This window comes from Protopterus annectens, chromosome 9.part0 (assembly GCF_019279795.1).
Source record: "Protopterus annectens isolate FY-2018-M chromosome 9.part0, PAN1.0, whole genome shotgun sequence".
Taxonomy (NCBI): domain Eukaryota; kingdom Metazoa; phylum Chordata; order Ceratodontiformes; family Protopteridae; genus Protopterus; species Protopterus annectens.
This window is the reverse complement of record NC_056743.1, coordinates 1,793,238,820-1,793,264,279: the sequence shown is the minus strand read 5'-3', so window position 1 is coordinate 1,793,264,279 and position 25,460 is coordinate 1,793,238,820.

The window sequence follows — 25,460 nt, the reverse complement described above, 5'->3', positions numbered from 1 at the left end:
GAACCTGTCCCTCCAGCAAGTTCTATTTATTTCTGTGCTGAGGTTCAAGTCCCTTGAGCATGTGGCTCTAAGGGATTTAGATTTACTGAGGTGGAGCATGTCCATTAATTCTGGATTTGACATAGCTTTGTATGTCAGGCATAGATCGCCTCGAAGTAGGCGGTATGCAACTGAGTAGAGCTGGAGTTTTTTTAACCGAGCAGCATATGACATCAGTTTGAGACCCTTGATCCTCTTGGTGAGATACTTTTGGGGTCTTTCTAATTGCTGCAGGTGTCGGGTAAGGTACATCCCAAAAGGGCATTGTATTCTATGATGGGCCTGATGAGGGATGAATAAAGGGCACGATTACCTCTCTTGATCTAGATGTGAAACCCTTCGTGATGAGGTGGGCTATGTAGAAGGTCTTTCTAACCACTTTGGCAATGTGGTTTTCAAAGGAGAGATTGCTATCAACTTGGGTCCCCAGGTCCCTAATAACTTTCTCTGTACTTAATGGGTTTCCACCTATGTGGTAATTTGTGGGCACATTGTTTTTGCCAAAGGGTATGACTATACATTTTTTGGCATTTAGCTTTAAACCATGGCACTGACACCAGTTATCTGTCTCTGTGAGACCTTTTTGAAGGATGTTTGTGTCAGCTGGAGAGTCGATTATGGCGCCCAGTTTGCAGTCGTCTGCGAACTTGGTGAGCCATAGTCCTCCCATGTTTGCCTGTACCTCGGAAAAGTATATACCGAACAAGAGTGGTCCCAGGACAGAACCCTGTGGGACGCCACTTGTGACCGGTTTCGAGTCTGACATGGCTCCAGCAACTCTGTCTTTGAGCCAGTTTGCGACCCATTTTGTGACATAGGGGTTTATATTTAAGCTGGATAGCTTATCTATGATGCCCGAGTGGGGTATTGTGTCAGATGCCTTTGCAAGGTCCAGATAGGCTGTGTGGACTATCTTCCCTTCATCTATGGCTTTGGTGACTGTTTCGAAGAAGTCAACCAGGTGCAAAAGGCAGGATCTGCCCTTGACAAAGCCGAACTGGGTAGGATCTAGTGTCTGTAGGACCCCAATGTCTTTGTTTATGAGCTCCATGATGATCCTCTCCATAGCCTTGCAGACTAAGCTAGTCAGGCTTATGGGGCAATAATTTCCAGGGTCCGTAGAGGCTCCACCTTTGTGGAGTGGGACCACTGTTGCTGTACGCCATTCTGTGGGCACATATCCTGTAGTGAGGCTGAGATTGTATAGCTGTTTTATTTGAGGGATTAGTTCCTCTTGGAGTTCATGTAGGATGCAACCTGGGATGCCATCTGGTCCCATGGAAGCAGTGTTTTTTACGTTGGAGAGGGCAGCCTTCACCTGAGCATCAGAGATGTTTGGGAGGCAGCCCTCTGCCGGGATAGATACTTGCTCTTTTGGGGGGGAGGGGGTGGAGAAGTTTGCACTGAACCTGTCTACCAGGATATTGGCGATGTCTGTGGGTTCAGTGTATTTTTTGTCATTTAGAATCAACTCAGAACAAGTCTGGGAGTTGCATCTCAGGTTCCTAACATAATTGAAAAAAGCCTTATGATTGTCTTTGGTGTCCTGTGCAATTTTTCTCTCGAAGCTGGCCTTGGAGGATTTTATGAGGGATTGTAATTTTTTGCTAGTACTGATCAGAGATGCCTTCCCTATTAGGGATTTTGCTCTATCATGTAGTAGCTTCCTCCTTCTGTTGTACAGTTTATTTATGGCAGGGGTCCACCAGACTGGACGCCTGCCTTTGGATGATTGGGTCTTGGTTTTGTTTGGGATAGCATGATCCATGCATTCCTGGAAATGTCCGTAGAATGCGTTTATATAGGATTCTGCAGTTTGGGCCGTAGTTTCCACTGGCCCTGGGGCCTTGAAGGATTCCACTTCGGTTTTGAGAAGTGAGAAGTTCGTTTTTGAGAAGTTTTTCACTGTGGTTTTCTCGGCTGGGGGGGGGTCGGAATGTGGACATCCAGTGAAATTAATTTATGGTCTTATCTTACCAATGAGGGATATACTTCTGGTGTGGAGCATAGAGTCCCCATGTTGGTAATGATCAGGTCTAGTATGTTGTCTCCTCTTGTGTGGTGACTAGTTGTTCCATAGCATTTGAGTTTATAATTTCCAGGAACCTTTGGGCTAAGGTGCTGGGGCTTGAGTAGTGCTCCCAGTCAATGTTTGGGAAGTTGAAGTCGCCCAATATAATGGTGTTCGGAGAGATCTTCATGTTCTCCAATGTTTTCAGGAAAGCCGAGTGGGATTCCTGACTTTGAGAGGGTGGTCTGTAGGATGCTATAAACTGAAAAGCAGTCTTGCCCACTGTTAGTTGCACATGGATGGTCACCGATACTTCGTGCAATGCCACTAACCTGGAGGTGTGGATATCCTTGATAAATATGGAAACTCCCCCTCCTTTTGTGGTTCGGTCCGGGTTTTGGGGCCGAAAAGCATGATATGAGGTATAGCCTGGTAGTGCTGGGGTGCTCTCTGGAGCCTTGAACCAGGTTTCTGTCACTGCACAGATATCGATGTTCTCCATACTGAGGAGAGCTTCGAGTGCATGCATCTTGAGATTAAGACTTCTGGCGTTAAGCAGCATTACCCTTAGTTTCTTGTTCCTTGTGCTGTCTATGGGGGTGGGTTTGACTTTTGAGCCTTGCCTAAAAAGGCACTATGGGGGTGGCAAGAGCCTTTGCCAATATCCGAAAGCCCAGTGGTGACAGGTGCAAGCCGTCCCTAGCGAAGCAACGTGGCTTGTCGAGCATGTCATCCCAGGCTGACGGACACTGGATCCCCTTTGAATGACACCAAAATTTTAGCCAATTGTTAAAATCGATCATTTTGTCTTTGTACTGTGGCATCATTCTAGGTGTGGGTAAGATGCTGCTCAAGGTCAGGGTCATACCAGCCTGGGCTACATGATCAGAGAGCTCCTCTATGTCTCTTTTCATGTAGTCCAGGGAGGTACGTCTCAGGTCATTCACACCAGCATGTACAATGACTGAGTCATATTTGTATTTGCTTTGGAGTGACCTGAGTGCTTGCGTTATGTGGCGGATCCTAGCACCCGACAGGCATCTCACCGTGACCTTCTCTTTATTCAGCCTGGTGAGCGGGACGTCAGTGTGTCTGACAATAGAGTCACCTATTACAAGAGTACCAGGTGTGTTATTCAGCCTTAAGGGCTGTGGCTGCTTGGCACACTGACTTTGTGGGCTATGTGTCGTGCGTGTTTTGTTATGAGGTAGCGTTTGCTTGGATGTCTGCTTTGGAGGTCTCTGTTGCTTAGGTAGATTTTTATTTAGAGCCTCCGAGTATGTTTTTGTGTATTTATGTGTTTGGTTCGCTGATGTGGTGGGACTATGTGATACTGGAATTGTGTTGTGTGAGGTTACCTTCTCCTCCTGACTGGTTACACCAGTTTTGAGATGAGAGAGCACAGCCTCCAGTTTTGGCTAAATATTTGCATCTCTCACATATATTTGAACCTGTTTGGAGGAGGAGAGGGTTGTCCGTGTACATGAGACAGTGGTAACATTGCCTCAAAATTCCCAGATTCACCAGCTGGACTGGAGAGGAAACCATTGACTGACCTTTGGACATGCTAGAGTAATATAGGGAAACTGAATTTAAGACGGACCAATAGAGGACAGGGTAATCGTAGAGAGTATAAGAGTAAGTAGTGCTTATGGTTTAATAGTGCTAACTTGTAGGATTACTTAATTGGACCAGTGAAGGGCCTTAGAATGAGAATATGGTGTTTAAATTGAGAGATAGAGCAGTTCTAAGGGAAAATGTGAAGAGCAGACTTTGTGGAGCCAGGAATAGTTTAAACCCAATTAGGCGGTGCTGCCCGCTGTTGCGCTATGCACAAAAACGCGCAAAACCGCACAAAAGAGGGTTTTAAGAGAGGAAGATGAAGGAGTTTGGAATTGACCCAAAATGGCCAATAAAACTACAGTTTCAAGTCAGTAACCACTCCCACAGGGGCAGGCAGGCTGCTCAATGTTTTTCACTGCCACTGATCAACAGAGAGACTTCCCTTTAGCCCAAGCAAAAAATGGCCTCCAAGAAACTTACAAACAGTTCAAGAACAGCAAGCCTGTAACTGAACTTTTTTAAATCTCAGAAAAGTGGGAAAAAAGCAAGATTTGTTTTAGTTTTTTTGTTTTTTTCAGAGATAGCAGAGGTTCACAAGTGTCAACAAGTTATAACAGTGCAGTAAATGACCCCACACAAGAGTGCTAGGCCAAAGCGGATTCTTCAATGGCTTCTCTTCACTCAATGGTCTTACCAGGAGTTGCCAATGAACCATATGATTCTGATTACAAACTCTTGCAAGAGGGATCTTTAGTGGCGGTTGACGTCTCTACATGTTACAGTAGGACACCCCTTTGTACTTCCCCCTCCAGCAGCCACTGTGACCACGGACGCTTCCTTGATAGGGCGGGGGGGGGCATTTTCAGGGAAAGACTGCCCAAGGCACATGGACAGATCAAGAGTCACATTTGCATATCAATGTCCTAGAGACGAGAGTGGTACTTCTGGCGTTGCAGTACTTACAGGACTCTCTCCCTCTAGGGACAATTGCCATACAGACAGACAACATGTCAGTGGTCTGGTATTTGAACAAACAGTGTGGGACCAATTCTTACCCCCTTTGCTGAGAAGCTCTCAGAGTTTGGCAGTGGGCTATGTCATCCCAGCATTTTCTGTTGGCAATGCACATCCCGGGGAGATCCATCATGATAGCGGACAAGCTGAGCAGGGCAATATTGTTGCCACATGAGTGGTCCCTCAAACAGGAGATTGTGGACAGGATTTTCTGCAAATGGGGCCAGTCTTGCTGTGATCTTTTTGCCAGCCACATCAACACCAAATGCAGAAGCTACTTTGCCCCCCCCCCCCCAGGAGAACCCCCGGGAGATGCACTCGTACATGATTGGCCCCCGGGTCTCCTGTATGCCTTTCCCACAATTCCTCTGATACCCAGATTTTTACAGAAAGCAAAGTCGATGGGAAGGACTGTCATTCTTATAGCCCCTCACTGGCCTTGGCAGATTTGTTTTCCATTTCTTTACCATCATCTCTTGGAGGATCCATGGACCCTGGACCCAGTTCCAGACCTTCTGACACACCCGTCAGGAGACCTCCTTCCTTCCTTGCAGTCACTGAAGCTAACTGCTTGCCTGCTGCAGTTCTCCGTATAGCCAGGTTTCATAATCTTTCAGATGACACAAGTCAAATTTTGTTGGCTTCCCACAAACCTTCCACCAAAAAATTGTATCGGAGTAAGTGGAAAAGATTTTCCATTTGGGCTTCTAACAAAAACCTTGATCCTTACCAAGCTCCATTGTCATCCATTCTAGAATTCTTGACCGAGATTTTTCACGAAGGAGCTGCAGCTGCTACCGTTAGAGTCCAGTTAGCAGCTATATCTAATTTCCATCTAGGTACTGATGGACTGAATATTATGCAACACCAGTTATCCAAGGCCTTCCTCAAAGGTACTTTTCACATGAGACCTCCAGTGAAGACTCCTTATTCTCCCTGGAGCTTGAATTTCATACTTTCCCATATTAGTCTTTCTCCCTTTGAACCAGGATCTTCTTGTGAGCTCAAGTTTCTGTCATGGAAAACTATCTTTCTAGTTGCCATTACTTCAGCCCGCAGAGTGTCAGAGCTTCAGGCATTATCTATCAAGCCTCCATATATGATTTTCATCCTGACAGAGTATCCCTTAGGACTAACCCTTCCTTTTTGCCTAAAGTATGTTCTGAGACAAACATAAATCAAGTTATTGAGTTGCCCGTTTTTTCCCCCAAACATACCAACAATTTAGAATACATTTTGCACAAACTTGATGTTCATAGACAGCTTAGATGTTATCTGGACAGAACAAAAGATTTCTGAAAGTCAGACCAACTTTTTGTTTCATTTTCTGAAGCCAGAAAAGGTAGACCAGTGGCTAAAACAACTCTTTCTAAGTGGCTTTCAGATTGCATCACCTACACTTACTCATCTGCTTTGTTGCATAAAGTGAAGGAGTGTTCAGCCAGAGCAGTCTCTACTTCTTCGGCCTTTCAAGCCAAGTTACCTTTTGACAATATCTGTGCTGCAGCCACTTGGTCTAAGCCTCACACTTTTATCACTCATTACAAAGTGGACAAGGCCACCAGAGACAGGGCTTCCTTTGGTTCTACTGTCCTGAAAAATGTACTCCCGTGAGCCACGCAGGATTTAGGGTGCTAGGGACGCTACCCATCAGTGAAGAATGAACAGTGAGATTGAACAACTTCACATAAAGAAGTTATGTACTCACCATAACGTTCCATGTGAGTGTTCCATCTCGCCTTCATTCTCACGTCCCTCCCTCCTTCCCCCACCTGGCTGACAGTTGACCTGGAGACTGACTTCATCCTGGTTATTCAATGTTTCTTCCTGTCTGGGGAGATTAGTCCTCTTACTAGCATATGATACATGCAGCAAACAAGATATGAGGTAATTCCAGCAATGCATCATGGGATAAGGGGCTTGGTCTCGTGCTACTGGTAATCTTTGAGCTTTGCTAAACGGCCATGTCGGAGTCGAGGATCGGCTCCGAACCCATCAGTGAAGAATGAAGGCGAGATGGAACAACTCACATGGAATGTTATGGTGAGTACATAACTTCTTTTTTTTTTGCTATGTATGTCTAGTGTGGGCTATTACAAATGAGATCTGGGTAACTATGGCTAGGCATGTTGGGATAAGGGTTAGCCTCGAGCTAGTAAATCTTGAGCTATAGTAAATCGGCCGAGTCGGAGCCGAGGATTAGCTCCGAACCCAACCAACAAGAAGGAAGGCGAGATGAAGGACAGCAAACATAGAACGTTATGGTAGGTACATAACTTCTTTTTAACAATGAACTATTACCACAGAATGGGAATCCTTGTAGCATAGTTACTAACAGGGAAGGGGATTTCAAGATTTACAATTATTCGGATTATGTAATGGAGAATGAACTAATTGACTTGTTTACTAAAGCAATGACATTTATACCTTCAAAGCACTTAGATTTAGCAACACTACTACTGGATTTTAAGTTGTATATCTGTAAACTGAATTTATCAGTCCTACTGGGCAACCAAACCCGGAAGGAGGATGTACTATGTATTTCTAGTACATTTAATCCACCGACCCACCCAACAATTTCTCTATTTGATCGTATTTGTGAATTAGATTTTAGATCTTGGTTTGACACACTGAATGGCACTTTCAGTAAGGGGAATGTGTTCAAAAAAGCATTGGATGCTTTGACTTACTTTAGGGGCTTACCAGTACGTATAATGAAACCAGATAAAGGGGGTTGGTTGGTTGGTTGTAATGAATGTTACAGACTACATAGAAAGGATGCAAAATGTACTTAATAGTGATGCATATACCAAAGTTAGTTTGAATTAACTAAATGTGGCTTATGGGCGTATCAGATCATTTATTAATGACTTGTTTATTGATGCCTCCATTGATGTTAACATGTATAATTACCTTTTGACACCTTCTCCTAGAATACCGATGTTGTTTGGTATTCCAAAGATTCTTAAGAGTGTTGTGGATCTACCAAAGAGGGCTTTAGTGAATGCTAGACAGTCGATAACTTACCCATGTGCAAAAGTAGTTGACTCAGTTTTTAAGAAATATATTTCCTAAGAGTCCCAGATATGTAAGGACTCTTGGTCCTTTTTGTCAGAGATTAAGGACTTGGTCTTTAAGGGTGAGTTTAACTTTTTGACTGTAGATGTCTGTGACTTATATACCTCAATCCCGCATACTTTGGGGATTGAATGGGTGGTCGACCACATGAGATCGAAACGTGCATCCTTGGACAAAATGAGGTTAATTGAGGACTTACTGGGTATTATTCTGACAAACAACTATGTGATGTTTGAGAAGGAATTTTACTTACAACGAATTGGGGAAGCAATGGGTTCACCATGTGGGGTGAGTTTCGCCAACCTGGTGATGGCCCATTGGGAACATGAATTCATTATGGGTAACAGTACCATCAGTGAATACATTTATTTTTGCGCCTGGTTCCTTGATGATATTTTTATGATCATCAAAGGAGACTTAAATAAGGCCAATGATGTGGTCAGTTACTTAAACAACACTACTGACTTTCTGATGTTCATTAGTTCCTAGCATGAGGCTACGATAACCTACCTCGATGTTGAGTTAACGAAGGATAGGCCTAACCAGAAGTATATCTCAAGGATTTATAGGAAAAAGACCTATTGCAATTTCTTTTTGCAGTTCACTAGCTCGTACCTGTTTTAGCAAAATAAATCGGTTATTAAGGGCCAACTGGTGCGGGCAGTGAGGATGATTAGTGAGGATGAAGTATTCGATGATGAATATGTAAACGTCAGTCAGATGTTTTCACATGGGGTTACCCTGAAGTCCTTATAACTCAAGTAGTAACAGAAGTTCAAACCAAATGGAGAACAGATTTTTATGTACCTATACTAACTGGGAGAGAGTTCAACATTAACAGGGACATGAGTTACTGTACTTAATTGACAGTCCAACTGGACGTTAACAACATGCCCGGCAGTGTTACCTGTTCTCCATATTCTTTGAGCTTTATAACCGCCTGTGGATGCACAGAAAATGAAAAGGATACTAGTAAAAAACTGGGATTTTTTGACTTCAGATAGGGATATCATGCACAAGGTAGATACTTACCCAGTAGTCATCTTTAGAAGGGGTAAGAATTTGAAGAACTTGTTGGAAACTGGGGTTCCATTTACTTGTAGGAACCCTGGTATGTACAAATGTGATGTGTAATCGATGTAAACATGTGGAAATAGGACATAGCTATAAGATTAGGAATAAAGTATACCGTACTAGATACAGATTTAACTGTAATTCTAGATCAATAGTTTACTTAGCTCAATGCCAACATTGTACAGCGTTTTACATTGGTAAAATGGACCGTAAACTTAGGGAACGGGTGTATGAGCATACGTATTGTATTAACAGAAACAAGTTAGACAGTGCATTGGCACAGCATTGTGCCAATTACCCGACCCGTACGTTTAAATTCCAGGTCATCGATCAGGTCCCTGTGGATACCGGGGGGGGGGGGGGGTCCAACCTCCCTACTACTGGAAAGGTTAGAATTAATTTGGCAATTGATTATGAATTCTGGTTATTCACCAGGGTTGAACGAAACGTGTTCTGTTGCATGCATCTTGAAATTGAAAAGCCTGTTAAGATGATTTGTTAGTTGGATCACAATTAATTTGGCATCTGTATGTATATATATATATATATATATATATATATATATATATATATATATATATATATATATATATATATATATATATATATATATGGGCTGCATTAGGTTTGTTCAACTTTTTTTACTTTGTATTTTAATGTTTGTTTTAATTAGAACTATGTGTACATAGATTTTTACATGATATATTTCTTACAAAACTTAGAAGGAGGTTCAATAATCCTGTTTTTCAGTGTGTTTGATTAGTTTGTAACACCAAGGGTTAACATCAGATAGTCACATGACCGGGTGATCCTTAATTTAAGGATAAGTGGTTAGGGAATATTGTATCTGATGACGTTTAGTCACTTTACTAGACGAAAAACGCCTTATGTTTTTTGGGTTTGTTTTTTACTTTTTTTATATTTATTTCACTAAATTTCGTGTGGGTACAACTCTGCGGACTTCCTTAGACTATGTCAGATTTAATGGAATGTTATCAATATGGTAAGCAGTAGTAATGCTAGATTTATGAAACCATGACACATTTTGATGCTGAAGATAAGCCAGTGGTTATTACACCAAATACTTGTTTGGTCCAGCCCTTGCTGGAGAATTTGAGTATCACAATGGGATTAGACAACCTTCCCCAGCTTGTAGTCATCAGCATTCTCAGTCCCTTGTTATTCATTTTTATATCACAGAAATATATATATATACCAAAGAAGAGAGGACCAACGTCAGAGCCCTATGGGCCACCACTGGTGACATTTTTCTGTCTAGAGCAAATATCACTGACCTTAACAGTATGGGTTCTGTCAGAAAGCCAGTTAAAGTACAGGTGAACTATGTATGGGATAATGTTGGGTTGGGAGACTTTGTCATTAATCCCAGTATGGAGATAGTGTCAAAGGCCTTGGAATGGTCCTTTTAAGCAATGCAGACTGTATGCCCCTTACCCATGGTCTCTGTAACCCTTTCAAAGAGCTCAAGCAGATGGAGCAGACATGATGTGACCTTTACAAAACTGTTGAGTATCCAGAGATATGAGCTCTCTTATATCCTTATTTATTAGTTCAGCTATAATACTTTCCATAGCCTTGCAAATAATAGCAGTGATGCTAATAGACCTGTAATTCCTAGGTTCAGTAGAAGGGCCACCTTTATGTAAAAGCACCACAGCTGCTATTCTACACACCTCAGGGACATAGACTTGGAAAGACTTGTGTTGAAGAATTGGTGGATGGGTTTTGCTAGATGGGTCTTTATGTTTTTCAGCTGACACTTAGGGTTATTGTTAGGACCCATGGAAATAGTGTTTTAATTTTTGAAAATGCTAAAACGACTTGGTCCAAATTTATCTCAGGATGGTTCATAGGTCTATAGGATGATACTAGGTTATTGGCCTGGTGGCCCTTATAAGCCTATCCAAGAATTTCGCCCATGTTCCCTCTAAGTATATGTAATGGGGAATGGAGGAGAGAGAGGAAAGGGTGAGCAGAGTAAAGTGTGAAGATAATTTCTCTGCTTGAATATTGGTAATGCCCTTAGGATCAGAAAAGGAGGTACCATTTGAAATAAGTTCAGTACAGTGTAGCTGATAAAGGCTTCAACAGTGAGCACTGCCAGATGGTCTGATATTGGTTGGAAAGTGATTATGCTTCTTGCAGCCTGGCTATCCACCATAAACCTTAGGCCAACTTCTCACTTCTTGCCACCAGAGTAGTGCAGCATCATCATTTCATTGGCTGTAGGTAGTTGGATGGTCAATGTTCCAGATCCAGTGAATCATAGTTCTGACATTGCAGTGACTGAGATTTTGCATTTCATGATTTCCTTAGCAATGATTTCCTTTTGGCTGACGTGGTGGCCAGTTTGAATGTTCCACATGGTGATACAGGTTTCCAGTTTTGGTATAATGAATTTCCTTCAGCCAGTAGCCCACTTCTTACCAGCACCCTTGGTCCCCAGTGCTGGCACATCGGCTGCTCTGGATATGCTGGCATGAGCGAATGAGTTTGTTCAATTTTCCATGTGGTTTCTTACCTAGTTTCCCAGTTCTGGTCACCACGGGGGGGGGGGGGGGGGACCACCTTCCTCTTTTTGCAGCCAGGCTTGGTACCATCCTTGTCCGAGATTAATTAATGCTGGATGGTTACAGACGTCTCAATACATCAATCTAAGTGGCAGAAGAATTCAGAGCAGTAGTCAGTAACCTCAGTTATAAGGTTTTCTGGGGAATTATATTATTAATGATTATCAATGAAATTAGTACATTGCAAATGATTAGTTTTAGAGTAATCCCTGAATCTGGAAGCGTTATTAGGGTCAACAAAGTAGGCTTTTATAGAAAAGATTACAGTGAGATGACAGGAGGGGTGGTGCAATTAGGAGAAATGTTTGTGAGGAAAAGATTAACTGACTGGCTGATTTTTTTTTTTTTAATTCATGTGTTTGTTTTTCTTGACTGGAAAAGTCCCACTGGGCAGTGACGATTTTTAGTTGTGGCCAGTGGAGAAAAAGTTTGCAAAATTACATGAATACATAATTTGTAACATTTTGTACAGCAGTGTTTAAAAATAGGTTCAGTGACAACATTTATACAAGTGTATGCAGTGACAGCATTATTCATTCCTTTAACATGAAGTAACAATATATTTACAGGTTTGAGAGCTGCTATGGTGAGAAATGATAGAGGTTATAGTTAATATTAAGGATGTCTGGTGGATGAGGAAGGCAGAGAGACAGACAATGATCATAGCAGAGGAAAGAAAGTGGGTAGTGCTTTAGTTAGTGGGTGAAAGAAGAGAGATATAGCTAGGTAATGCAGTGTCCTTGGGATTAGAGAAGAAGTAACATTGGAGATACATGTTGTAGGTTACTTCTACACTTCCTAATATAGCTGAAGAAGGCTTTATGATTGTTCATTAAATTAGCTTTTGTCCTAAGCTTATAGTTTGCCTTATATTTGTGACGACAAGATTTATTTATTTATTTATTTATGCATTTGTTTGTATTTATTGACCAGGAAGGTACCACTGGGCAGCACCCATTTTTTAGTGCAGGCCTGGGGATGAAAGCTTCTCAAAATAACATCTTTATAGTAGAGTTTAAAAATAGGATGTTAAGTTGTCAATCTCGCCTTCATTCTTGCTGGATGGGTTCGGAGCCAATCCTCGGCTCCGACTCGGCTTATACCAAAGCTCGAGAGCTATTTTTACTGGCTCGAAGTAACCCTGTATCCCACAATGCTAGGTGCTAACTACACAGATCTCATTTGCCGCTTAGCTGCGAGGTTGCGTTTTTACCGGCTCTCTGGTAAATTTTCAAAAAAACAGCTTTTCGTGTAAGGGTTTTCCCTTTTATTTTCAGGGTTAGTATTAGTTATTTCCCCTTTTCACCCTCTTAGAGTAACCCGCTTTGTATAGGTTCATAGGTTCATAGGTTCATAGGTTTATACTAGGCTATCTGCCCTAAGGCATTTATAAGCCTAGCCCAAATTATTGTGGCTTACGCCACCCCTTATATGAAAAAATACTGTGCCCATTAGTTTGTTGTGCCTCTGTCCAGCAGTGACACAGAGATGATTCCTGGGGTAAACCTACGATCTCCCATCCACAGGTCTAGATTTCTCTTGAACAGAGTCAGCGAGGTGCTCTGCCTCACATGGACCGGGATTTTATTCCACAGCATAGGGAGTCTCTGAGTGATAAATCTATCTCTCCAGCACGTCCTATTTATATCCGTGCTAAGGTTTAAGTCGCTTGCTCTAGTGGCTTTGGTGGATTTGGATTTTTTGAGGTGGAGCATGTCCATTAATTCCGGGTTGGACATGGCCTTGTATGTCAGGCACATGTCACCTCTGAGCAGACGGTATGCGACTGAATAGAGCTGGAGTTTCTTCAATCTGGCAGCATATGACAGATTTTGGAGTCCCTTTATCCTTTTGGTGAGGAACTTTTGGGGTCTCTCCAATTGCTGCAGATGTCGGGTGAGATACATCCCGAATGGGGCATTGTACTCGATCATTGGTCTGATAAGTGAAGAGTACAGGGGAACAATGACCTCACTAGATCTGGATGTGAATCCTTCATGATCAGGTGGGCAATGTAGAAGGTCTTTCTAACCACTTTAGCAATGTGAGTGTCAAAGAAAGGCCACTGTCAACCTGGGTCCCCAGGTCCCTGATAACCTCTTCTGTGCTTAGTGGATTGCCACCTATATGGTAGCTTGGGGTTACCTTGTTTTTCCCGAAGGGTATGACTATACATTTTTGGCGTTTAACTTCAGGCCATGGCTCTGGCACCAGCTATCTGTTTCCGTGAGTCCCTTCTGAAGGATATCCGTGTCTGATGCACTTTCCACTATGGCGCCCAGTTTGCAGTCGTCTGCAAACTTTGTCAGCCAAAGTCCTCCCATGTTGGCCTGTACTTCTGAGAAGTAGATGCCAAACAATAGGGGCCAAGGACCGAGCCCTGTGGGACACCACTTGTGACCGGCTTGGAGTCTGACACAGCGCCAGCAACTCTAACCCTGTGGGTTCTGTCCTTAAGCCAGTTTGCAACCCATCTTGTGACATATGGGTTTACATTTAAGCTGGTAAGTTTTTCTACAATACCCGAGTGGGGTATTGTGTCGAAAGCCTTTGCAAGGTCAAGGTAGGCTGTATGGACTGCCTTTCCCTCATCAATGGCCTTGGTGACTGTTTCGAAGAAGTCAACCAAGTTCAAAAGGCATGATCTTCCCTTGACAAAGCCAAACTGGGTCGTTTCCAATGTCTGCAAGTCCCCTATATCTTTGTTTATGAGCTCCATTATGATCCTCTCCATAGCTTTGCAGACTAGACTTGTTAAGCTTATGGGGCGGTAATTACCAGGGTCCGTAGAGGCACCGCCTTTGTGGAGTGGGACCACAGTTGCCGTACGCCACTCCTTGGGCACGTATCCTGTGGTAAGGCTAAGATTAAACAGCTGCCTTATGTGCGGGTTTAATTCCTCATTTAGCTCGTGTAGCACACAGCCGGGGACACCATCCGGTCCCATTGATGCTGTGTTTTTAGCTTTAGAGAGAGCAGCTTTCACCTGCGCATTTGAGATGTCCGGGAGGCTACACTCGGCTGGGATAGTTATCTCTCCTTTAGGGGAGAGGGGTGAAGTTTGCACTGAACCTGTCTGCCAGTATGTTGGCAATGTCTGTGGGTTCAGTGATTTTGTATCATTTTGGACTAATTCTGAGCATATCTGGGAGTTTCCACCCAGGTTCCTAACATAGCTGAAAAAGGCCTTATGATTGTCCTTTGAATCCATGGCAATTTTTCTCTCAAAATTGGCCTTAGTTGATTTTATGAGTGCTCGTATTTTTTACTAATAATGATCAGGGGTGACTTCCCTTTTATGGATTTTGTTCTATCATGTAATAGCTTTCTCCTCTTATTGTAAAGTTTGTTAATGGCTGGGGTCCACCAGACTGGACGTTTGCCCTTTGTGGAAAGAGTCTTGGTTTTATTTGGGATTGCCTGATCCATGCAGTCCTGGAGGTGTTCATAGAAGGCATTTGTAAGGGCTTCCGCAGCTTGGGTTGTGGTTTCCTCTGGCTCAGGGGCCTTGAAGGATACCACACCAGTCTTGAGTAGTGTGAAGTTTGCTTTAGAGAAGTTCTTCACTATGGTCTTTTTGCTTGGGGTGGGGCGGGATGTGGATTTCCAGTGAGATTAGTTTATGATCAGATCTCACCAATGAGGGATATACTTCCGGTGTGGCGCATTTTGTCCCCATGTTTGTGACAATGAGATCTAGTATATTTTCTCCTCTCGTGGGAACAGTGACTAGCTGTTCCATGGCATTTGAATTTATGAACTCCAGGAACCGTTGGGCTAGAAAGTTAGGGCTTGAGTAATGTTCCCAGTCTATATTCGGGTAGTTGAAGTCACCCAATATGATGGTGTTTGGAGATACATTTATACCCTCCAGTGTCTTCAGGAAGGCTGTGTGGGGTTCCTGAGTTTGAGAGGGTGGCCTGTAGCATGCTACAATTTGTAGAGCAGTTTTGCCTATGGTTAGTTGCACCTGGATGGTTTCCGAAGCTTAGATGCGTTGCCACCAACCTGGAGGTGTGAGTATCCTTTATGAATATGGATACACCCCTCCTTTTGTGGTGTGGTCCGGGTTTTGGGGCGGAACGCATGATATGAGGTAAAACCTAATAGTGCCGGGGTGCTCTCAGGAGCCTTGAACCAGGTTTCAGTTACAGCACAGACATCGATGTTCTCCATACTGAGAAGGGCCTCGAGTGCGTGCATTTTGAGATTTAGACTTCTGGCATTGAGCAGCATTACCCTCAGTTTCTTCCCATTTTGTTTTCTAGGGTGGTAGGTTTAGAATTTGAGCCTTGCCTAAAAAAGGCACTATGGGGGTGGCAAGAGCCTTAGCCAATATCCGGAATCCCAGGGGTGACAGGTGCAAGCCGTCCCTTGCGAAGCAGCGTGGCTTGTCAAGCATGTCATCCCAGGCAGACAGACACTGGATCCCCTTTGAATGACACCAGACATTAAGCCAATTGTTAAAGCTGATCATCTTGTCTCTATATTGTGGCATCATTCTTGGTGAAGGAAGGATACTGCTCAGGGTTAGGGTCTATTTTCTATCCCCTCAGCCCTTCCTTCCCCTTATATAACTAGGCCTTAGGGCCAAGTTAGTTTTTGGGTAATTTGTTAAAGTTAGTTTTAGTTTTAGTCTTAGTCTTTGGTGTGTTGAAGTGACTGGACTAGGCTTTTTTCTTTACTGTGGTGTGTGTGTGTGTGTGTGTGTGTGTGTGTGTGTGTGTGTGTGTGTGTGTGTGTGTGTGTGTGTGTTTGTGTGTGTGTGTGTGTGTGTGTGTTTGGGTGTGTTCCACCATTATATCTAAGGAGACCAAGGTCTCAGGCTTCAAGAAGTGTGACTCGTGCTGTCAGAAAATGTCTCTGACAGACGGTCACACTTCTTGCGTGTATTGCCTGGGCCCTCTGCACCTGCAGGACTCTTGTTCCATCTGCCATGCATTCAGTCCAAGAGTCCTGCAGGAATGCAGAAACAAATTGATTTTGAGAGGCTTATTGAAGCCTGAAGGCTCCCCGGCCAAGGCCTCGTCAGGCAAGCCTTCTAAGCCCACTAAATCGTCGGCTCCGAGTTTAGAGCTTCCGACCAGTGGTGCTACTTCTGCATCGACATCGGCTCCGGCTGGTGCCGACGCTTCAAAAACCCAGTCGGCTCCGATAGTTTTGTCGGAACCGACTTATGACTCATAAGCACTCCAGGTCCCCCTCTTTGGAGTCGGTGCATTCGGCTCCGAGATCTCCTTTGCTTTCGGAGCGCAGTCACCGGCCCCATTCCTCTCGGTCTTCCAGGCTTTTGGACCATGACCTCGAGAGGGTGGTTAGCAGACTCCTTAAGTCGCAGGCACTGGCCCAGATGCTTCATAGCCCTTCTCAACAGACAGTGGCTATCCCCATTCCATCATTGATTCCTCCTCCGACTCTTCCCCTGAGTTCGGAGCCGGAGTTTGTGGGAGCCAGGACCATCGACACGTCGGAGCCGATACCACCCATTTCGGCTCCGTCGTCGGCTCCGATTTCTTCTATGGTGCCATCCTTGGAGGGATCCGGATGCTGTGACTCCCTCATCGGTTCCGAGGGGGCGAGTGGCATCGGACCCTTGTCCGACCCCGTTCTCCCTCTCGAAGCCTCGGCGCAAGTGAGTTCGGCTCCGACATCGGCCTCGGAGCCATCCCTCTCGGTGCTGGGAGGGGTCCTTATCTCTTCGGAGCGGGGACCTTCTTCTCTGCCTGATAGGGGTGCTTTCGAGGTCATGAGGAGTGTGCTGGCCCCTGTGCCTGTTCCTCGGTTGGCTCCCTCAGCTCCTCCCACTATAGTGCCTGCTACGGTCTCTACCCATCCTCTCGACCCTGACCGCAGAGATCCTATGCCTCAGGGGCCCCCATTGGGAGCATCCTCCTCTTCTCAGGCCTCCCCTGATCCATCAGGGGAGCCCCCTCGGAAGAGGAAATGTAAGAGGGAGCATCTGGACTCCCCTGAGTCCATCACATCTGATACCGACTTGGATGAGTCGGAAGGGTCCCCAAGATCCCCCTCTGAGGATGTCTCCTTCTCTGACATCCTTGAGATCCTCAAGCAGAGGGGGAACTGGTCTACCCTCAATCCTTCCGAGGATGAGTCGGTCTACCTAGAGGCGTTTGGTTCTCGCCCTTCCACCTCCTGGGTGTCTCCGCCCTTTGACCCCCTTATGGAAGTGGTGGCCAAGAAGGCATGGACGGCCCCTGACTTGATGGAACCTACCCCGCGGAGGCCTTCAAAATTTATCACAGCCCTTGCTGATAAACAGTTTTTGACCAAGGGTGTCCCTGTTGATGCCATGGTGGTGGCAGCAGCCACTAAGAAGGAACTGGCTGATCCTTTGGTACCTATCCATCCTTCTAATAAGGAATCTAGGACCATGGATAGGTACAGCAAGCGGATGTTTTCTTCAGCGACCTTTACCATGCAGTCGCTGAATTACTTATGTCATTTCACCCGTCTTCAAAGAGACTTGCTCAAAGAAATGGGTGACACTCTACAGGATCCAACAGCTGCGGGGTCTCAGGATAAAATCAACTCCCAGCTGGCAACCCTAAATTCGATTGTTAACTCCTCCATGCGGCTTATTTCTTATGCGGCCGATGGGGCGAGTAGGGCTGCAGGCACAGGTGTGGCCTTAAGACGACATGCCTGGATGCGGCTTTGTAACTTTGCTGTCTCCTTTAAGGTGTCCTTCACCAACTCTCCCTTTGATGGTTCGGCATTGTTTGGACCTCAGGTGAAGGATACTTTGATCAGGTGCGAATAAGATGGCAAGACTCTCTCTGCCATGGGAGCCTGTTTTTCCACCCCATCCAGACCATACCACAAAGGTCAGAAGGGTGGAAAAATGTGGTTCCGCAAACCACAGGGAGTCACACCGGACGCACAAGGCGAGTTCCTCTCTAGAGGCGGGGGGGGGACACAACAATAGACGCCGTCCCAGGGGCAGAGGGGGTCCGCAGAATCAGGGTAGCAGAGAAGCTGTCTCTGGCCAACCCTTCCAGCATCCCTGAGAAGCTGTCCGACTGTCCACCTTCGGAGGCAGTCGGGGGAAGATTATCACTGTACCCAAAAGCCTGGCTTTCCCTTACCGAAGACACATGGGTACGGTCGATCATGTCCAAGGGTTACAAAATTCCCTTTGTCCACACCCCAAAACAGCCAAACAGGCCCCTTCCAGATGTTCCACCCGGTCTAAGGGAACAAGCAGTATTAGAAATCTCAAAACTGCTAAAAAAAAGGGCCATTCAGCCAGTCCCAGCAGACCAGCAAGGATCCGGAATCTACTCCATGTTCTTTTTAGTCCCTAAAAAGACAGGGGACTGGAGACCAATTTTGGATCTCAGCGGACTGAACAAGTCTGTTCAAAGAACGAAGTTCCAGATGGTCACGCTACAGTCCATTCTACCCTTTTTGGGTCAGGACCATTGGATGTGCTCTATAGACCTTCAGGATGCGTACTACCACATCAAGATGCACAGGCGCTCCAGGAGGTTTCTCCACTTCCGGCTGGGAGCCAGTCACTACCAGTTCAGGGCCCTGCCCTTTGGTCTCACTACAGCCCCCCGAATGTTCACCAAATGCATGGCAGTGGTTACGGCTCATTTGAGGCGTCAAGGATTCCAGGTGTTTCCATATCTAGACGACTGGCTCCTTACCGCCACCACCAGGCGTCAACTTATTCAATCCAGAGATTACACCATTCAGATTTGCGAAGAGCTAGGTATCTCCATAAACTTCGAAAAGTCTGCCTTGTCGCCTTGTCAGTCTATTACCTTCATAGGCGCCATATTAGACACAGTCGAACTCTCTGCAAAACTGATGGCTCAAAGAATCTCAGATATTCGCGAACATGTTCATATCCTGCTTCAGAACAACAAAATTCAGGCCAAGTTTGTACTGAAGACTCTAGGTCTCATGGCGGCTGCCATTACGCTACTTCCCTTAGCTCGCTTCCACATGCGACTCCTGCAATGGATGCTCTTCTCTCAGTGGTCCTTCCAGCAGCTCCCAATGTCACACTACATTTTGATAACCCAGTTATGCAAGAAACACCTGTCTTGGTGGATGGTCTCCCTTCAAGTGACTCAGGGCAGACCCTTTGTTCTCCCCCCCCCCGGTTGCTACAGTGACAACGGATGCCTCCCTGATTGGGTGGGGGGGGCATTTTCAGGGCAGGACGGTCCAGGGCACTTGGCAACATTTTGAGTGCCACCTGCACATCAATGTCCTAGAGATGAGAGCAGTTCTTTTAGCATTGCAAGCCCTTCAGGACTCTCTTCCCATCGGGACGATTGCAGTTCAGACGGACAATATGTCCGTAGTGTGGTACGTCAACAAGCAGGGCGGATCCAAGTCCTATCCCTTATGTCGAGAAGCACTCAGACTTTGGCAGTGGGTGATCTCCTCTCAACGGTTTCTGATAGCAATGCATATCCCCGGGAAGTCCAACGTCATAGCGGACAGGCTGAGCAGAGCCATTCTCATGCCGCATGAGTGGTCTCTCAAGCAGTCAGTAGTGGAAAAAATTTTCAGAAAATGGTGTCAGCCTTGCTGCGATCTTTTCGTTACACACCAGAACAGCAAATGCCACGAATTTTTCACTCTCTTCCCTCTTCCCGGCCACCCCCCCCCCCCAGAGACGGTCTAGTCCACGATTGGCCCCGGGGTCTCCTGTACGCCTTTCTCCCCTTTCCATTAATCACTCAGTTGATTCAGAAAGCTACCGCCTTGAGATCCACAATGATCCTCATTGCTCCGTACTGGCCTCGACAAATATGGTTTCCGTTCCTGCATCGTTACCTCTTGGAGCAGCCCTGGCATCTGGACCCAGTTCCAGATCTCTTGATCCACCAGTCGGGCAAGCTACACCAATCTCTCCCCTCTCTCAACCTCACAGCTTGGTTGCTCCACTTCCAACCTTAGCCAGGCTTCCCTTTATCTCCCATTTGGTACTTGACATCATTTTAGCTTCTCACAAATCTTCTACCAGGAGGATTTATGCCAGCAAATGGAAACGTTTTTCCTTCTGGGCAAACTCGAGGAACATAGACCCTTTTGTGGCTCCTATCCAATCGGTCTTAGATTTTTTGGTCGAACTTTTTCATTCGGGTTCTTCTTCCTCCACTATCAGAGTCCAGTTAGTGGCCATTTCAAATTTTCATGTTGGCTTGTCAGACTCCTCCATTATGTCTCATAAACTTTGTAAAGCATTCCTTAAAGGTATCTTTTACATAAGCCCCCGGTTAGACATCCCCCACCGCAGTGGGATTTGAATCTAGTTTTAACCTCCTTGATTCTCCCTCCCTTTGAACCTGCGGCTTCCTGTTCCTTGAAGTTACTCTCATGGAAAACTTTGTTTCTAGTGGCCATAACCTCTGCGAGGAGAGTTTCAGAACTTCACGCCCTTTGCGTTCATCCTCCTTATCTGGTTTTCCATAAAGATAGAGTGTCCCTCAGAACTAACCCCTCCTTTTTACCCAAGATTTCTTCTGAGGCAAATCTAAACCAGACTATCGATCTCCCAGTTTTCTTCCCTAATTACTCTGACAGAGCGGAACAAAAGTTGCATTTCTTGGATGTTCATCGCCAACTCCATTACTACCTGGATAGAACCAAGCAAATTAGGAAATCTGACCAGCTTTTCCTATCTTATGCTGAAGGGAAGAAAGGCCTTCCAGTTTCCAAAGTAACCCTTTCTAGATGGTTGGCCTCTGTCATCACTTTCATCTATGAACTGAGGCGTCTAAAGCTTCCTTCAAGACCTAGAGCCCATTCAACTAGAGACTTAGCTACGTCTATAGCCTTTCAGGACAGGTTGCCTTTAGATTCAATTTGTGCGGCAGCCACATGGGCCTCTCCCCATACCTTTATTTCTCATTACAAATTGGACATGGCCTCCAGAAGCCGAGCTAACTTTGGTTCCACCGTCCTCAAGAGTCTGTTCCAACGAGCCACCCAGGGTTGAGGTGCTAGGGATGCGGTCCCATCCAGCAAGAATGAAGGCGAGATTGACAACTTAACATTGAGAAGTTATGTACCTACCATAACGTTCCATGTTAGTTGTCTTCTTCTCGCCTTCTTTCTTGCGTCCCGCCCTCCAACCCCCTAGCCTGGACAGACCGATAGGATTATACGGAGCCTTCCTTTTTTGCCCAGTATGATCTCCAGTGGTTATCCTTTTCTTGGGATGGCTATCTATATGGGTATGCCATTCTCTCCTTTGTTCTGGGAGCAGAACTGCTATAGTGTTAGCTATCAAACGAGATCTGGGTAGTTAGCGCCTAGCATTGTGGGATACAGGGTTACCTCGAGCCGGTAAAAATAGCTCTCAAGCTTTGGTATAAGCTGAGTCGGAGCCGAGTATTGGCTCCGAACCCATCCAGCAAGAAAGAAGGCGAGAAGAAGACAACTAACATGGAGCGTTATGGTAGGTACATAACTTCTCATTCAGTGACAACACTTAAGTATATGCAATGATAATTATTAATCTCTATAATCTAAAGTAACATTATATTTACAGGTTTGAAAACTGTTATAGTAAGAAATTATAGAGATTATATTTAATAGTAAGGATGTGAGGTAGAAGAGTTAGGGAGAGAGACAGAGGATGAACCGACAAGTCTGAAGAAAGTGGGAAGTGTTTTAGTTAGTGAGTGAAAAAAATATATAGCTAGGTGATCAATGTTAAAAAGTATAGGGATTCATGTAATGGTTATATATGTGGAAGCAGAAAGAGAGAGTAGGATGAAGAGAAGGTTTGAGTTCATGCAATGAAAGGGACTGGAGGAAGACTAGTCCAGTGAGCAGGATAAGCAGAACCAGGATTGGTTTAGATACTGTTTGAGCAAGGTTTTGAACGTGTTTACCTTTTCTTTGTTTAGTATGAGTAGAGATGTTGTTCCTTAGTTTTGATGCACAGTAAACTAGAAAGAATTTCCAGCAGTGTTGTATAATTTACAGATAGCTAGTAAGGGTTTGTTGCTAGAAGAAAGTCTCTAGTAGGTGCGTAGTAGTGTAGATTGTTTTCTAATGTTGGGCATTTCAGAGGAGTGTATAAGAGGCTGTGAGCAGTAATTAGTTGTGAATAAGTAAGTTGGTTTGGAAGTTTAAGACAGTTTAGCTGTTTTAATGCCAAGCAGTGATGTGTTTTGTAGGAAAGGTTGATTGTGAATCTATCTACTTTATACTAGCATGAGGCCAGTTTAGATGTATATATAGTGCAGATGTTTATTAGAATAGGGGAAGCATATAGTAATGTTGGAAGAAGATAGGATGATGCCAAGGTAGTCCTTGCAGTGTCTGTCAAATATTTCTTGGCCTTTTTGTTTTTTTTTTTTTTAAATTTCTCTAAATGTTTTGGGTTTATTATACTATGACAGTTAAGACAGTTAAGACAAGGTATAACTAAAAGTTCATGAAATTAGTATTGCCTCAGTCTTTGATGTTTGCCAAGAGTGCTCCTCTTAGCACCTGCAATATACCCAAAATTGTCTCCTTCTGCAGTTCAGATGGGGTTACATGTACAGGTAGCATATCCAAGTATGATTTTAAATTATTTTTAATTACTCCAGCTACTATTGGAACTGTTTGGGTATCTTTCTTCCACATTGCATTGTTTCTGCTTGCACATCCATATACATTGGCATTGTGACTCTTAGTATGTAAAAAACTATAATCACTGTGGGTAACAGTTTCAGTAATCAATGCTAGTTTTGTCTGTTTTTCTTGGACTACTATATCTGGTTTTCTTGCATCTGTTTTTTGAACCATGGTATTGGGTGATCTCGTTCGATACCAACTTGTCATTGTCAGTAATGCTTTGTGTTTGATTTTCCAGTGCTTCTCAGCTAGGTCTAACTTGTAATGTTTGCACAATCCCCAGTGCAATAGTTTTAACACATTATTGTGCCTTGCAGTATACAGAACCATCAGTGAGTTATGCAACTCTTTCCAGCTCTGTTTTACAGAACCTGCATTTCTCTAGACATTGTAAACTGTCTCATACATAGTCCACTTGGGTTGTCATTATTAGCCTTTCATCTTTTGGTTTAAATTCACCTCTTCTGTACTATTCCTGCATTAAATTATGGTCAACAGGTGGTTGTTCTAGAAATTCTTTAGACTTGCCACTGTATTTGTGGACTTTCCCGTTTTCTTTCCTTTTCTTCTGCTCCTTTTCTTTATATTATTTATTTTGATTTGTGGCACTTTCAGTTGCTGATTCATGTTTACTTCTAGTTTTATTTCCGTTCCCACTCTTCTGAAATGCTTCTGCAAAGATGCCATCTTAGACTTTAAAATTTTCAACAGATGAGGTCAGCAAATATGTATTCAGCCCTACAATTGCAGGCCTAGACATATAGACATTTTTGAGGAGGACCATACCTCCTTCAGATCAATGGATATATAATTTTGGTATGCACTAGTTTTTATTCATCATTTGATAAACATGAAGCATTTTCTTGTTTTCTTTTCCAATTGATTAATGATGTTTGGGGCCCATCAGTCACACTAAGCTTGTAAATTAGGACAAGAAAAGAAAATTGATTTAAAGATTGCACTTTATTCTTTGATGTCAATCAGTTTTTAGTATTATCTTTAGCATTCTGAAATATTCTTTACTGATCCTTGTTCCCATTTATTCATGTTTTATTGCTTACCCTTCATCTATTCCCAAATATTTATACTGCCCCTCCTGCTCAAGTTCTTTTACATTGCATTCCTGTCCCAAGTTTATATTTTTTGGAGCTGCAACTTCCCTTTTATAAATGATGCTTTTGTACCTGTTATCAAGAGATGTTATTCTTTTATCATAAAAAAAAATAACCCTTTCTAGTTGTACTGTCAGATCCTCATCTGATAAACTATACTGTTTTAAATCATACACAAAAAGTAGATGAGACATCTTTGAACAAAGTTTATTTCTGGGAGATAATCTGTAACCATATCCTGATCTGTTAAGTAAAGAACTAATGGGTTAAGGGCAAGACATAACAGTAGCAGTGACAACTAAAGTTTCTCCATCTGAATTTTTATCCTTAGGATAATAATTTGTCCTTTGTTATAGCTTAGCTACAAAGTGGTTTGTCACTGTTTCTTAGTCAGTATAGTCTCATTAATCAATACAGGGTGTATCTTATACACATGTAAGCATTCCATTATTCATGAATGTGGGCTGCTATTGAATACTTTTTAGTGATCTGCCCATGCCATACTTAGATTCTTCCTGCTTTCACAAATTGTTATTATGGCTTTGTTTAACAATAAATTATCTTTTGTTCCATATGACTTTATTTTATTACCATTTTTTCTACTGCCATTATTGAATTTTTGTCTACATAGCTGTAAACTCTGCATCAGTTCCAATATATTATTTATATATTGTTGGGAGGTAAGTTATTGGACTATAGTTCTTAAAGGAGGAGTATCATTTTTCCTGTTGTTAACCAAGTTAGTGTCTGTTCAGGATATGCATGTAAGTATTTTTACTCAAAGCTAAATTTATGTAAAGGTGTTATGCCTTTAGCAAGACGTTAGGTAGTACATCTGGGCCTAAGGTTTTTCATTAATGAGCTTTTCTTAAAATTTCTCTCAATGTCCCTGGCAGTTGCTTCATCCCATTTCATATCCTCTATATTAGCACTTCTTACTGTTTCTTTTAATTCTTGCTTCTTTGTGATATTTCTATTCCTGTTTGCTTTGTTTCCCATTTCTCTCAAAAACCTTTTTGGGTCATCAATTAATTGCTTATTTTGTATTTTTCTTTTATATTTATCTGCATACCTTCTATTGTTTCTTGCTTTTACTGACATTTTTAGTTTATTATTGGTCTATTGTAATATTGTATGTTGCTCTTACCACATCTGTCTAAGAATTTTTAATGATCTGTTCCCTTTTCTTCTAATAGTACTCCTTGTCTTAGTTACTTTATAGTTTCTTCTATTAGATGTTTCCATGGTGCTATTCTGCTTGTTCCCTTCCATTCCTTTAGTACTCTACATTTTTTGTGGTAACATTTTATCTGTTATTAGTTTAACTGTAGAGTAATATATCTTATTTACTTGTGTTATATC